The following is a 16,768-nucleotide window of genomic DNA, read 5'->3' as shown; positions in this document are numbered from 1 at the left end:
CTATTTGGATTTTTCATTTCTTCCTTCTGACCCTGGCCCCTTAGCCACAAGTCCTGTTCCACCCCATCTCTTTTTCTTCTTGCCCAGGATCATAAGTATCGTGGTTAAGATTGCCTAAGGTAAAGAGAATGACAACAGTGTAAGCAGCCTCTTACCTAAAGTGTCACCACTGGTCTTTATCCTGGTTCCTCAAAATAAATGAAAAGAGAAAGTAGGGAATAAAAGGAGAAAAATTTTAACTTATCAGTTCCTACTATAAATCAAGAAACTTAGTAAAGCCTTAGAATAGGATATCTCCTCCTCAGTATTAGCATTTGGGTTCATTGATTTTTGTGGGGAGGGTATCTTGTACGTTGTAGGTTCTTTAGCAGCATCCTTGGCTTAGACCCACTACATGCCAGTAGCACCCCTTCCAACCCCACCCATAATTGTGACAACCCAAAAATATATCCAGACATTGCCAAATGTCTTCGGGACTAGGGAAGAGGGCTAAAATTATCCCCTGTTGAAAATTACTGCCTTAGAATATTGAGGGTTTCTTTTAGGATAGGGTACTAGGAGAAAGACTGTGAAACTGAACCCTTGTTAGAAGCAACATGATGTCACTGGAAAAATAAGAAAAGAAACAGATGATTTGAAAAGATTACGTCCAGGATTTTAAAAGTTTTCAGAAAACTCAAAGTCATATAGGAGGCTCTTAACTTCACATCTGCTGATCCCTTCAGCCCCTTAGAGTCCATGCCACTCATATATCTGTCTACCAGCTTTCTGCTTTCTCACCTTGCTGTTAGCCACAGCCATTTTGACACTATTGGATATACTATCTCATTACTATGTACATCTTTATTTTTTGTGGGACTAGGGATTGAATCCAGGGATACTCTACACTGAGCTACATCCCTAATTCTTATTTTTTAAATTTTTTAATTTTTTTTGAGACAGGGTCTTACTAAGTTGCCCAGGCTGACTTTGAACTTGCAATCCTCCTGCCTTAGTGTCCCACTTAGCTGTGATTATAGGTGTGCAGCACTGCACCTGGCAGAATTTCCTTTTTTAAAAAGACTGAATAATATTCCATTGCATGTATCACATTTTGTTTATTCATTCATCCGTTGATAGACAATTAGGTTACTTCTACCTCTCGGGTATTACAAGTAAAGGTAGGTGCTGTGAATATTGGCGTACAGGTAACTGTTCAGTTTCCTAACACATTATTTTTGAGTGGTACAGATCTATATGTTGAGAACTAAAACAGGGAAACAGCAAAGTAGGAATGCAGGTATAAAAGAGCATTCATAATATATAATAAACATGACATGAACACAGGGCACCAGCTCTTTTTATTCTAGACCTTTACCTATGTCATTTTGTTCACTTTCTGTGAAGTAGGTATTGGTAGTCCAGAGTGGCAGACTGGTCACACAGGTATACCATTAATAATAGACATACAATACACAGTATTTTATTTTATTTATAAAGCTCCATATCTGAGAATGTAGAGAATCATGCTGTTTCCTTTTAATTTCGTATTATACATTTCTTGCCTTTATTGTATATGAATAGTACTTGTCTCTAAATAGATGTAGAGGTAAAAAAAGGAGATTGGCAGGAATAAGTTTTTCGTGTGGTTGAAGGTTTTTTTTAATGAGTTGGTAAAAGAGGGAGCAAGATAACATTGCAAAGGATACCAGAAACCATACCTTTTTTGTTTTTGTTTTGATACTGGGGATTGAACCCAGGAGTGCTTTACCACTGAGTTACATCCCCAGTCTTTTTTATTTTGCGACAGGGCCTCCTCTAAGTTGCCAAAAACTGACCTTTTACTTGCAATCCTCCTGCCTCAGCTTCCTGAGTTGCTGGGATTACAGGCGGGTACCACCATGCCCAGCACTATGCTTGTTTTTAAGGAATCTAAAAATCCTCCAACTTCTGAAGGAAAATACAGCAGGCTCAAAATTGCTTGGTCATGCTAGTACCTCCTTAGTTCACTTTTTTTATTGTGCTTATAAAGATGCCATTGACTTCATGTTTGTGTCTCTAATAAATTTCTAGAATCTGTGTAGTAGAGTGTTGCATTGTTGTTAAAATACGAAGGGACACTATTGGCATTTATTTCAGAAACATTCTATTACTGTCTATTACAAAAGACTTTTAAAATTAGATTTCACATATATATTTGCATCACACACGTAATCGGTAACCTTAACAAAACTAATTTTTTTATTATAAACATTTTATAAATGAGGATTCAAAGAAATTAAGCAATATAACATCTAGCAAGTAAAAATTTGAACCTCAGTGTAAGTAGTTTGAAGGAATATTTTTGTTTCACTAGATCATTTCCCCCCAGCAGTACTCTGGGAACACTGGAATGAATCTTCATACCTTTGTTTGAAAGTTATTTAAACATAATTCTGCCTGAGCATAGTAAAGTTGTGTACTGTTGCAAGGTAATTGCGCAGCTCACTCTTAAGGAAGCAGAGGTAACATCTGGTAATAGTTTTAGCTTTCTTTTTCTGCCCACTATTATCTAATTGATTCTCATAGTGTTATTCAGAATGTCAAATATTGTTAGAGAAGCTGTTTCATAAAGTTGATTTATTGTAAAGATTTTCTTCTTTAACTTTTTGGTGAGAATAATCACTAAAGAAAGCTTATAGAAAAATGTAACCTTGAGTTAGGTTTTTAGTAGTGATTGGTTTTTTTTTTTGTTTGTTAGGTTGGTTTTGGTGGTACCAGGGATTGAACCCATGGGTTCTCTACCAGTTACATCCCCAGCCCTTTTTCTTTTTCTTTTTTATTTTGGGACAGATTCTCACTAAATTGCCCAGGCTGTCCTCAAACTTATAATCCTCCTGTCTGAGCCTCCAAAGTTGCTGGGATCACACACATGCACCATTATACTTAGCAAGAGTTTCATCTTATTCAAATGTTACCGAATTTTGGAATCTTGGAACAAATTCTCTTTTAAAAACCAAAGCCAAATCATATTTTTTAATTGCAAGGACCCCATTTTCCAGAACAAACTTACTATTATATAAGTAAAAACTATGATTTAGTAGCTATGACTCATTATTTGGGATTTTGAAATTAAGGATTATGTTCTCAATGGTATGACTTCTACCTTTACTATAGGAATTATTTTATTGTATTGTAGTCATGCTGCTTTGGAGGTTGGGTGACTACAAATCCTTGCTTTATAGCCTTGTTGGTTTTCATCTGAATGTTGCAGTAACCTGCTAACCGGCCATGCTGCTAATCCTTCCTTATTTCAGTTTATCCTTCACATTACCCTCAGAGTTACTTTTCAGAAATACAAATGTGAATATTAGGTTCCTTTGTTCCTTGGTGATGATAGTATAAGGTACAAACTCTTTTTAAAATATTTTTTTAGTTGTCAAAGGACTTTATTTTTATTTATTTACTTACATGTGGTGCTGAAAATCAAACCCAGTGCCTCACACATGCTAGGCAAGTGCCCTACCACCGCCCATGGTACCAACTTTTAACACATTATGTCAGGTATCTCCCAATACAATTAAACTTGCTTTTCTATGCTCTCCCAATTACACTGATATTTGGGCTAAATAATGCTCTTTTACTTGCTTTGCACGGGTTTCATCCCCACTTTGAAATGACCTTTTCCCTTCTACACCTGGCAAACTCCCCACCATACTTCAAGATTCAGCTTATATTTAATTTCTATATGAAGTTTCCCCTGGTACATACAGGTTGAGCATCCCTAACCTGAAAATCCAAAATTCTCCAAAATCCAAAACTTTTTGAGCACCAACATGACATCATAAGTGGAAAATTCCATACCTGACCTCATGCGATAGATCAGTAAAAATGTAGATGTGCTAAAAATATTGTATAAAGTTACCTGTGGATTATATGTATAAGGTATATATGAAACAAATAAATTTCATGTTTGAATTTGGGTCCCAACCCAAGATACTTCATTGTGCATAAGACTGAAATCCAAAACAATTCTTGTCCCAAGTCAGATAAGGGACACTCAACTTGTGTTTCTATTTTAAATCTATCATACCATATTATAATTTTTTGTTTACAAATCTATTTCTGTATCAGTGGGAGGTCCTAAAAGACAGGGATTGCCCTGTATTCTTAGCAACTGATGTAGTGAAGGTTTTTGCAGTTTACAGATATCTACTTATGATTAGCCCTCATATTGTCAGATTGACAAAAATTGTCTGTTCTTATGTTACTTAATCTGTTCCTAGAGCTAGAGTGTCTAGGGAAGAGAAATCATGTTGTTATCAACTCTTTATCTCTAGTCACTGCTAATGGTAAAGGTTTTTGCAACTGAATTTGTAAGTATCCACTTGTAGTCAGTACTAATTTAGCCTGGGATTCCACAGCACATGTTCTAGAGCTTTAATGTGGGGCCTGCAACACAGGAGATACTCAGGGAATATTCAGTGGTGGTAATGGAAAAGGAAGAAAAGTTGTGTTTCAAGTACTCTATTCAGGAATAAAATGCCATATATGAAACATTTAATAAATGTTTTCAAGAAAATTGGTATTTTAGTGCCTAAAGGTTTAAACTTATTATGAAAGTCTAATTTTTCTAGCATAACACATTCTCTAGTTATAGGAATGCCAGATAAAATACGAAGTAAAGGGGATTTAATACACAAAATTAGATGACAAAATTATTGAAAGTTATGAGGGCCAAAGGAGGTGCTGTTGCCCTGTTGCCCAGAAATGAGGAACTATAGGAAGTTGATAATTCCTTGGAGTCTGTAGTCATTTGTGGAATCAGCACATATAAGAATCTATATTGCCCATGAATGATAACAGAATTGTACTTCTCTGCAACCCTTGTCCTGCCCCAATACAGTCAGTGGTGCCTCTCTAAGGAACTACCCAGATGCTATAGGATCCTGCTATGACACGACACCCCCTGCTGGCACCCCCTACTGTCTGAACCAGAAGATTGTTTCTTCTTTTAGCCATTCAGTCTCTTGTACATGCCTATAGTTGACAGATCCTAAACAGGAATCCTGCTAGCATAGGAGTCTGAGGAAATTTCTAACTTTGCCAGCTCTGCAATATAGTAAAAAGGATGGAGAATAATGCTGAACATGTCATAATATCTGGAACATGGCATTATAAATGTAGCTTATGAAAGGAATATAACAATTACAGCTGTCGCCGTACTTCTGCCCAGACTGGAACTTTTGGCTAGAATAATTTCTATTTGATGTTTTTAAATATTTGATAAAATAGATAAGATCTTTTTGAACCAGTATTCAGAAGTGGTTCTGCTGTTGGAGTACTAAGTGATCTTGGGTAACTTTCAGCCTTAATATTCTTACTAGTAAATTAGAAAATATAGAAGGATACTTCCCCAGTTTGACAAAGAACATCTACAAAAGAAACTTCAGCTAGTAGGGTACTGAATGGTGAAAAACTTGAATCTTTCCCACTAAGATCAGGAACAAGGCAATAATGTTCTTTCTTACCATACCACTTCAACATTTATTAGAAGTTACTAACCAATGCAGTATTATGAAAGAAAATAAAAGATTTGCAGATTGGGGAGAAATAAAATTATTTTTATTTGCAGATCACATTATCATCTATGTGGAAAATCCAAAAGAAACTCCTAGAACTAATAAATAATTATGGCAGGGTTGTAGTTACACGGTTAATAATACAAAAGTCATTTGCTTTCTGATATACCAGCAATGAACAAGTGGAATTTGAAATGAAAAAACCCACAGTATCATTTAAATTAGCACTCTCAAAATGAAATATATAAATCTAACAAAAATGTACAAGATCTCTATGAGGAAAACTACAAAACTCTGATGAACAAAGTCAAAGAATTAAATAAATGGAAAGAGATTCTGTGTTCATGGATAGAAAACAATTTTGTCAGTTCTTGCCAAGTTAACTTATAAATCTGTGCAATTCAAATAAAAATTCTAGCCAAGTTATTTTGTAGATACAAACCCACTGGTTCTAAGTTTATATGGAGAGGCTGAAGACTCAGAGTAATCAACACAATATTGAAAGAGATCAAAGTCAGAGGACTGATATCACCTGACTTGAAGACTTAGTACAAAACTGTAGTAATCAAGATAAGTGTAGTATTGGTAAAAGGAAGGACAAGTAAATCAATGAAAGGAGAGAGTCCAGAAATAGATCCACATAAATATAGTCAACTGATATTTGATAAAGGAACAAAGATAGTCTTTTCAACAAATGGTGCTTATTACACTTTGGGTTAAGTGTCCTCCAAAGACCTGTATGTTAAAGATGTGGTCCCCAACCCATAATACTGTTGGGAGATGGTAGAATCGTTAAGAGGTGGAGCCTAGTGGAAGGTATTCCACTCACTGGAGTGTATTCTTGAAGGGGATTTTGGGACCCTTGCCCCTTTCTCTTTTCTAGCCATAAGATGAGTGGGCTTGCTCTACAACATGCTTCTGCCATGATGTACTACCTTGCCACAGACCCAGAGCAACAGGGCCAACCAACCATGGATTGAAACCTCCAAAACTGTGAACCAAAATAAACATTTCCTCTATAAATTGATTATTATCTCAGATATTTTGTTACTATAAAGGAAAGCTGACTAACAGTACTTGACCATCTGGATATCATATGAAAAATAAAAACAAATCTAAACACAAATCTCATACCCATCACAAAAATTAAGTCAAAATGGATCACAGGGCCTAGGGATTTATCTCAGTGGTAGAGCCCTTGTCTAGAAGAATGTGCAAGTCCTTGGGTTCAATCCCCAGCATCACACACACACACACACACCTTAAACCTAAAAGTTGAATGTGAAACTAAAAACTTATAGACAAGAACATAAGAGAAAACCTAGATGACCCTGAATATGGTGATGTCTTTTTAAATACAACACAAAAGATATGACCCATGAAAGAAAGAATCAATAAACTTAACTCCATTAAAATAGAAAACTCATGCTTTGCAAGGGACAATGTCAAGAGAATGAAGACAAGCCAGAAAACAGGAAAAAATACTCGCATCTGATAAAAGACTTATCCAAAATATACAATGAACCCTTAAAACTCAACAATAAAATGGGCATGGTGGCGCTCACCTATAATACCAAGGGCTCGGGATGCTGAGGCAGGAGGATAGCAAATTCAAAACCAGGCTCAACAATTTAGTAAGACTAAGCAACTAAGTGAGACTTTGTCTCAAAATAAGAAAAGTAGGGCTGGGTATATAGCTCAGTTGGTAGAGTGCTTGCCTTGCAAGCACGAGGCCCTGAGTTCAATCCCCAGTACTGGAAAAAAAAAAAAAAAAAGGCAGGGGCTGGGGATGTGGTTCAGTGGTTAAGCACTATATCCTTGGTTTAATCCCTGGTACCAAAAAAGAAAGAAAAACAAGAAGGAAACAAAAAGCCCAACTTAGAAATGGACCGAAGACCTCCACAGATACCAAAAAGGATTCACTGATACCAAATAAACATGAAAATAAGCTCCATATGGTATCATTTAGGGAAATGTGAATTAAAATGACAATAGGTATCACTACACACTTGTTAGATTGGACAAAATCTGCAATACAATAGCAAATGCAAGAATATGAAGCAACGGGAACTCTCATATTCATTGGAACACAAAATATACAACCATTTTGGAAAACAATTTGACAGTTTCTTATAAAACAAACACTCTTACCATATGATCCAGTGGTAATACTCTTTAATATATACCCAAAGGATGCCGGTCATGGTGGTTATGCTTGTAATTCCAGTGACTCAGGATGCTGAGGCAGGAGGATTGGGAGTTCAAAGCCAGCCTTAGCAGTTTAATGAGGCCCCTAATCAGCTTAGTGAGACCCTAGGCTCAATCCCGGCACCAAAAAAAAAAAAAAAAAAAAAAAGATATATACCCAAAGGAATTGAGAACTTATTTCCATACAATGCTTTTCAAACACAGATGTTTATGGTGGCTTTATTCATAATTGCCAAAACCTGGAAGCAACCAAGATTCCACTAGGTAAATGGACACTATGGTACATCCAGGCAATGGAATATTATATAGTGTTAAAAAGAAATGAACTATCAAGCCATGAAAAGGCGTGTAGGAACCTTAAATACATATTAAAGCCTTAGATTTATAATACAAGAGTGAGCTCTAATGTAACTATGGATTTGGGGTGATTATGATGTGTCAATGGAGTTTCATAATTGTAATAAATGTATCACTCTGGTGGGGGATGTTGATAATGCAGGAAGCTAAGCATATGTGGGGCAGGGGACATATGGGATATCTCTGTACATTCCTCTTAATTTTAGCTATGAATCTAAAACAGTAAAATCTTTTTTTTTAATTAGAAAAGTTACCTGAACAGGCAGTCTTTCAAAAGTACAGAAACAGAAGTATTCCTTAAGCCTCTGGGGGGAAAATGTGCTATGTGTTTGTATATGTGTGCATGTGAATATATAAGTGTAATGATACATATGTGACAAAAAGAATAGTGTAGTTTGTAAAAATTGATTTTTTTCCTTATCCACAGACTGTATGGTTAGAGTCAAATACTGGTAGAATTCCACAGTTGAAGTACAGCTCCATGAATGTTTATTAGGCATTGGCACTGTGCTGGGAGCTAGGAACACAAAGATGCATGGCATATATATCCCAATTAATTCAGGAAATAATTATTAAGTATCCACTATATACTGGATTTACCAAGATGAATAATGCCAGATTGCTTTCTGTGAGGTCCTTGTAATCCAGGGGAAAGGACGGGTAAGCAAACAATTGCAAGATTATTTATAAGTAATTAAAAATATGGCCAAACCAAAAACTTTAAAATTGAATTGATAATAAAGAAATTTGAAATCTATTTAAAATTACTCAAGAAGATGCCATGCTAGGGGAAAAATACTGATTGTAGAATGAAAAACCTCTATTTAGGCAGTTAAAATTGGAAGGTTTTGATCCAAAATGTATGTTGAATGCTCACTGGGAAATACCGAAAAAATGGTTTTGAAAAAGTCACCTGTTGCACCTATTATCTCATATATCTGGGAGTCTGCAGAAGGATTACGAGTTCAAGGCCAGCCTGAGCAATTTAGCAAGACCCTGTCTCAAATAATAAAAAGATCTGGGTCATGTACCTCAACAGTACAGTGCCCTGGGTTCAATGCCAGTACCACAAAACAAAAACAACTACTTAGGTGGCTGAGGCAGGAGGATCACAAGCCAGCCCGGGTAATATAGTGACACCCTGTCTCACAATAAATAAAAAAGACCTTGATATGTAACTCAGGGTTAGATTGCTTACCTAGCATGTGTGAGGCCCTTGGTTTGATTTTCCAGTACTCAAAAGAAAAGGAAAAAAATCTCACCACACAGATGTCACTGGTGACATTTTAATGTATTCCTTTCTAATTCAAGGGCATTTTATTTTTTTAAATAAATGGAGAAAGAAAAGTGGGGTATAGTAGTGCATGCCTGTAGTCCTCATTACTCAGGAGGCTGGGTCAGGAAAATTACTTAAGCCCTCAAGACCAGCCGGGAAACATAACCAGTCTCCATTAAAAAAAAAAAAAAAAGGAAATAAAAAAAATGATAGATTACAGATTAGAAGTTAGGGAAAAAGAAAGACTCCTTTACTCTTTGCTTTCTTTGGAGATAGTGGGGATTCAACCCCTGGCCCGTGTACATGCTCAGCAAGCGCACTACAGGGTGAGCTACTCGCCCGTTAGAAAGGCTCATTTAAATAAGGCACTTTAGTCTTCAAAATACACACCTGGGGCTGGGGCTGTAACTCAGTTGTAGAGCCCTTGCCTAGCATGTGTGAGGCAATGGGTTCAATCCTCAGCACCACATAAAAATAAATAAAATAAAGGTATCATGTCCATCTATAACAAAACATATTTTTAAAAAATAAACACCTGAATGTGATCTTTTCCTAATTCTAGATATTCCACTTTTATTTGTCCTTTTTAGGAGGGGCATCACCATTGTCTCTCCATGCACAGAATCAGAAACATTCAATTACTGACAGAGTACTCCTTCTAAAGCAATCTAATTTAGTCATTTCTTGGATTTCAGTCCTTCAGTATTTCCTCATAGATTTTGGTATCAAGTGTCAATTCTTCTTTCGTCATAAACAGCCCTTCACCATGTACGTCACAACTCCTCTTACCAACCTGCCCTGCCCTCCTGCTCCTGACAATTCTCCACTCTAAATACATTAAAATGGTTTTTTATTTGTTTGTTTTTGGTTTTCTGGCACTGGGAATTTGAGTCCAGAGGTAATTTACCACTGAGGTGCATCCCCTGCCCTTTTTGTTTTCTGTTTTGAAATAGGGTCTCACTAAGTTGCTTAGGTCCTTGCTAAGTTGCTGAAACTTACAGTCCTTGCTCAAACTTACAATCCTTCTGCCTCAGCTTCCTGAGTCACTGGGATTATAGGCATGAGCCACTGCACCTGGCCAATAAAATGTCATTCCACAAATGCATGTGGTATTGTTCTCCAATCATCGGATCTTTCTACATGCTTTTTTTCACTCCAGACCACCATTACCTATCCCCACCTTGTCTCTAATTGCTTCTCCTTTAAAACTTCAATTCAAAGATTGCCTTTCAAGATAGTGCAATCTCCTCTTCCCCCACTGCACCATGCATATGCCATCTTAAATGGCAAAGGTCACAGTATCCTAGAATTATTGGTATAGTTCTTATTCAATGCAACCAAGAGCTACTTGAGGTCAGGAACTATGTTTTGATCTCTGAGGCTCCTGTTTCTATCACAGTACCCAGCATGCAATAGATATTATAAGTATTGGTTGAAAGAATCAGTGTAAATTACTAGAAAGGGGCTGGTGAGTTTTTCGTTATTAATCTTTAGGAAGCACATTTAGCAATTATAGTAAATATTGTCAATTGCGTACCAAACAACTAGTCCCCCTTCTATGTCAGGTTTCGTTGTGGCAGTGTGCCCCAGGACTAAATCTGTTATGGCATCCCCATTCTTCTTTGTCAGTGATACATCTGGGTTGGGCATCATGATGTACAGAGAAGATGATGCTGAGGCTTCAGGAGAAAGTAATTTTCTCTTCTTCACTCACTGTCTATGTTTTGTAAGGAATTTAAAGCCTGGAACTAGAGGCAAAAAGCTTGAGAACAAAAAATAACATGCTGAGGACAGGTGCAGGGAGAAGAGTTGGAGCTTTAATGAGCTACAACCAATCCTAAATTGTTTTATTATAATAGACTTGATTTTACGTGGGGATAATTAAAATGTCTTCATTGTTTGAGCCACTATATGGTTGAACCATGTACCACCAAAAGGAGTGCGTATACTAACCCTATATCCACAAATGTGACCATATTTGGAAAAAGATATAGTTAAGGATCTTATAGTATCATCCTACACTATTCCATAGGGCCTTAAAATGACGTGGATACTGAAAACTATAAAACGTTGCTGAAAAAATTAATGAATACATTAATAAATGGAAAGACATTTCATGTTGATGGATTGGAACTATTTAATATTATTAAGATCTCAACTACCATGTTAATCCACCTTTGACAACTTGTTCCTAACCTGGATGCTACCCAGTGCAAAATGTTCCTTGAGTTACACTAGGATTAATCCCAATAAACTCATGGCATATGGAAAGTATCATAAGCCTAAAATACATTTAATAATCTAACTTACTGAACATTATAGCTTAGCAACAGAGTACACTGTACAGTATTGGTTGTTTACCCTCATGATCATCTGGCTGTCTAGGAGCTGTAGCTCACTTCAGTTGCCCAACATCTTGAGAAAATGTTACACTGCGTAGCAGTAGCCCAGGAAAAGATCATAATTTAAACTTTGAAAAGAGTTTCTACTAAATAATATTGTTTTAGCACCATTGTAAAGTTAAAAAAATGTCAATTGGATCAATATAAACTGGTGACTATCTGTGATCAGATATTTTTAAAAAAATAAAAATTAGGAACTGGGGTTGTGACTTAGTGCTAGAGTGCTTGCCTAGCATATGTGAGGCACTGGGTTTGATTCTCAACACCAAATATAAATAAGTGAATAAAATAAAGGTCTATCAACATTTTTAAAAAATTAAAATTAAATATAATGTCTAAACAAAATTTAACTTGAATTTTAAACAAAAAGGATCAGTATATTGCACCACATAATCATTGCAGATTTTATACCAATTTTTTTTTTTTTTTTTTTTTTTTTTTAAGCAGTGCTGGGGATTGAACCCAGGGTCTTGTGCTTGCAAAGGTAAGCACTCTACCAACTGAGCTGTATCCCCAGACCCAATTTTTTTTTTTTTTTTTTTTTTTTTGCAAAAAAAGTGGAGTGAGACCATTATGTGAAACTGTTTATTTTAATTGTTCCAGTATTACTTACAAATCATTTATTACTAAACTATTGTTGGTGCAAGATTAGGATCCACAGAATATTTATGAATATATGTTAATATAGTGGTGATAATTATGCAGTGAAATATAGCATTTTAGAATAAATTACAGCTTTATCATGAATACAGTGACAAAAATAAATCAGTGTAATTTTCTGAGTAAAAAACAACCATTTGCAGATGTGTAAAACCTTTTCACAACGTAATTGCTGGTTTATGTCAGTGAGTCAGTCCTGCTCTAGTAGCCTCTGATCTACTGTTTTATTATTATATATGTTATTATACAATTTATGTTTAAAGTTTCACAATTGTCAAATGCTACCACATATAGGATCCAATTTAATCTTCACAGTTGTGAGATAAGTAAACAAGTAGACAGAGGGAAATAAAGGAACTATAAGCCAGCAGTAACTAAGGAACTATAAGCCAGCAGTAACTTTCTTTTCCTTTCTTTTTTTTTGGGGCAGAGGGTACTGGGGGTTGAACACAGGGTCACTGAACCACTGAACCACATCCCCAGCTACTTTTTATTTTTTATTCTGAGACAATTTAGTGAGGGCTTAGGACATTGCTAAATTGCTTTGAATTTGCAATCCTCCTGCCTCAGTCTCCCAAGTTGCTGGGAGAATTCACAGAAATTCAATAGTGGACAGTCAAGAGTCTCTTAGAGACTCAGAAATTTGAGTGCATTGTACAAAGAGTACGTTGGAGTCATGCTTACTGCAGCAGTGGCAGCAATGCTATAGAAGGGAGGGATAATACAAACAGACATACAGTGGATCAGTTTGGCACAGAACAATCTGTAGATCAGAAAAGCAGCTTGATCTTAGCTGATTCAGAGGCTACAAGGTTAACAGGTATCTGAGAAGTACTCTGTGTCTCAACTGGCAAGTGGAGAGCTGAGTCAGGGAGCCATCTTGAGGAGGCCATGCTAAGTCTTGCTGTTGCAGGAGTCCAGGAGATCATAGTAAACATTGCCATATTGTCCTGGCAAGCACCTACTGTGTGGCCTAGTGTGTACCTAGCAGAACATGAGTAAAACAGAAGATTAACAGGGGGATTCCAGTACAAAATGTGGAGGGGAGTGCAATGTTTTCTCAGTGAGTCTGGCAGTTCATGTGACTGACTAAAGCAATTTGGGAATCCAAACAGGCAGGTATGAGTATACTCCAGAACTAAGTTGGGAAACGCTGTATTCATGGGCAACGAGTGTGAGTAGAATTCGTGGGAGGCTCCTGAGATCCAGACTACCCACAAGAGATTTGCATCTATCTGGCCCTAGGAGTGTGTTAATCTAATCTTTCCAACGAAGTCCCTAAGGCCTGATTAGACCTAAGCCCCAGCCACTGAAACTCCTCTCAAAACTCTGCAGCAGCCTCACCCTGGAAGTGCATCAATCTGGTCTGTCCAGACAAAACTCTTATCGACAGTATTTTCTGTTCCATTCTACCTTAGCTGGATAGAAGGAAAGCTATTTCAACCAGTTTCAGTTTTAGGCCACACCAGCTGTTGTGGTGAGAGTTGAGAGGTTGTTAACACTTTCCTCTTTTTGTGTGCAGGCTTAACAACCCCTCAGCTCTTGCCCCCACTCACACATGCTTTCGTGCTCTCTATGTATATAGCCCAAGAAGAAACAAAAGGAAGGACAGTCAGGGTAAAGCAGTGGCCATTCATATCCTTGACTTTTTTAACCACCTCTATGTAGAGTCATTCTTTGATTTTTCATTAAGAATCTAGACACTTATGAACTGCCAAAGTTGAATCAGGAGGACATAGCAAACCTAAACAGATCAATAATTACCAATGAGATAGAAGCAGTAATTAAAGAAGTCCTCCAACAAATAAAGCCAAGGACCAGATGGATTCTCAGCTGAATTCTACCAGAACTTTAAAGAAGAAATAATACCAATACTCTTAAATTATTCCATGAGATAGAAAGGGATGGAACACTTTCAAATTCATTCTGTGAAACCAGTATTATACTCAGACCAAAACCAGGTAAGGACACACTGAGGAAAGAAAACTATAGACCAATATCCCTGATGAACTTAGATGCAAAAATCCTGAATAAAATATTAGCAAATTATATTTAACAACAGTAATAAAACTGTACATCATGACCAAGATTGTTTTATCTCAGGAATGCAAGGATGATTTAACATATGCAAATCAATAAGTATAATTCATCACATAAATAGAATTAAGGACAAAAATCACTTAGTCATCGCAATAGATGCAGAGAAAGTCTGTGACAAAATTCAGCTGCCATTCATGATAAAAACACTGAAGAAACCCTGGATAGATGGAACCTACCTTAAGGTTATTTACAACAAACCCAAATCTAACATCATAGTGAATGGGGAAAAACTGAAAACATTTCCTTTAAAATCTGGAACACTGTCACCATTCCTATTCAATATAGTACTAGAAACTCTAGCCAGAGAAATTAGGCAAGAGAAGGAAATGAAATGGATAAGACTAGGAAAGGGAGAAGTCAAATTATCACTGTTTGCAGATGATATGATCCTATACTTAGAATATTCAAAAAGCTCCACCAGAAGACTGCTAGATTTAACAAATTCATCAAAGTATCAGTACAGAAACCATATATAAAAATAAATAGCTTTCCAGTACACCAAAGATGAATATGTAGAGGAAGAAAAGAAGGGGAAAAAAATCCCATTTACAGTAACTTCAAAAATAAACCAAAGCCAAACAAGAAACCTAGATATAAATATAACTAAGGAGGTGAAAGACCTCTACGATGAAAACTGTAGAACATCGACATCGAAGAAAGAAGTTGAAGACACAAGAAGATGGAAAGATCTCCCATGTTCACGATAGGTAGTATTAACATTGGTAAGACAGTCATACTATCAAAAGCAGTATACAGAGCCAAAGCAATTCCCATAAAAATTTCAATCACATTCTTCACTGAACTGGAAAAAACAGTCCTAAAATTTATTTGGTAGAATAAAAGACCCAGAATATTCTGCCAAAGCAATTCTTAACTAAAAAGCAATTCTGGGGAGGTTATGGTTCTGTGGTAGAGTGCTCTCCTGGAACGCATGAGGCACTAGGTTTGATCCTCAGCACTTCATAAAAGTAAAATATGACTACAACTAAAAATATATATTAAAAAAACAATTCTGGGCATACCTGATTTCAAATCATACTATAAAACTATAGTAACAAAAACTGCATGGTACTGATCTAAAAACAGACACATGGATGAATAATACAGCATAGAAGACACAGAGATAAACCCGCACAAATATTCATCTGATCCTTGATGAAGATGCCAAAAACATACACTGGAGAAAAGACAGCCTTTTAAACAAATAGTTCCTGGAAAACTCGTTATCCATTTGTAGAAGAATGAGACTAGATCCTTATCTCTTACTCTGCAAAAAGTCAACTCAGAATGGATCAAAAACGTAAGAATTAGACCAGAAACTATTCAACTCCTAGAAGAAAATATAGGGTCAACATTCCAACTTAAAGGTGCAGACAATTACTTTCTCAAAAGGACCTCAAAAGCTTGGGGAAATGTGCTCACTTTGGCAGCAAATATACTAAAATTGGAATGATACAGAGAAGATTAGCATAGCCCCTGGGGAAGGGTGACACGCAAATTTGTGAAGTGTTCCATATTTATGAGTCTGTAGGCCTTTTCTGTTAATGGTTTATATCCCCAGGAAGGAAGGAAGGAAGGAGGGAAGGAGGGAGGGAAAGGAAGGAAGGAAGGGAGGGAGGGAGGGAGGGAAGGAAGAAAGGAAGGAAGGAAGTCAGAAAATAATGCCAAGAGTTAATAAATGGCATGGCATCAAATTTAAAAAACTTAGGAATAAGAATATGAAAAGAGAACCTACGGAATGGTAGAAAGTCTTTGCTAGCTACTCTTCTGACAGAGGATTAGTATCCAGGAAATATGAAGAACTCAAAAAACTTAACACCAAAAGAACAAATAACCCAACTAATAAATAGGCCAATGAATTAAACAGACACTTCTCAAAAGAAGAAATACAAACAGCAAAAAATATTTGAAAAATGTTCAACATCTTTAGCAATTAGACAAATGCAAATCAAAACTACCCTGAATTTCATCTCATACCAATCAGAATAGCAACCATTAAGAACACAATAATAGGGATTGTGACTCAGTGGTAGAGCACTTGTCTAGCATGTGTGAGGCACTGGGTTTGATTCTCAGCACCACATATAAATAAGTAAAATAAAGGTCCATTGACAACTAAATAAATATTTTAAAGAACGCAATAATAAATGCTGCAGAGGATGTGAAGAAAAAGGACACTTTTACACTGTTGGTAGAATTTTAAATTAGTACAACCACTATAGAAA

The 16,768-nt window shown here is 36.4% G+C and overlaps 1 non-coding gene across 1 annotated transcript; it reads left to right on the top strand.

Moving 5' to 3' along the window:
• The first annotated feature begins 15,957 nt into the window (after positions 1-15,957).
• LOC124968254 (U6 spliceosomal RNA) lies at positions 15,958-16,064 on the top strand. Its single transcript, XR_007105655.1, has one exon. It is a non-coding gene; the product is annotated as a U6 spliceosomal RNA (small nuclear RNA).
• Positions 16,065-16,768: the final 704 nt, after the last annotated feature.

The sequence above is a fragment of the Sciurus carolinensis genome, chromosome 1, assembly GCF_902686445.1.
Source record: "Sciurus carolinensis chromosome 1, mSciCar1.2, whole genome shotgun sequence".
NCBI classification, from domain to species: Eukaryota; Metazoa; Chordata; class Mammalia; order Rodentia; family Sciuridae; genus Sciurus; species Sciurus carolinensis.
This window is presented reverse-complemented; position numbering and strand designations above follow the sequence as displayed.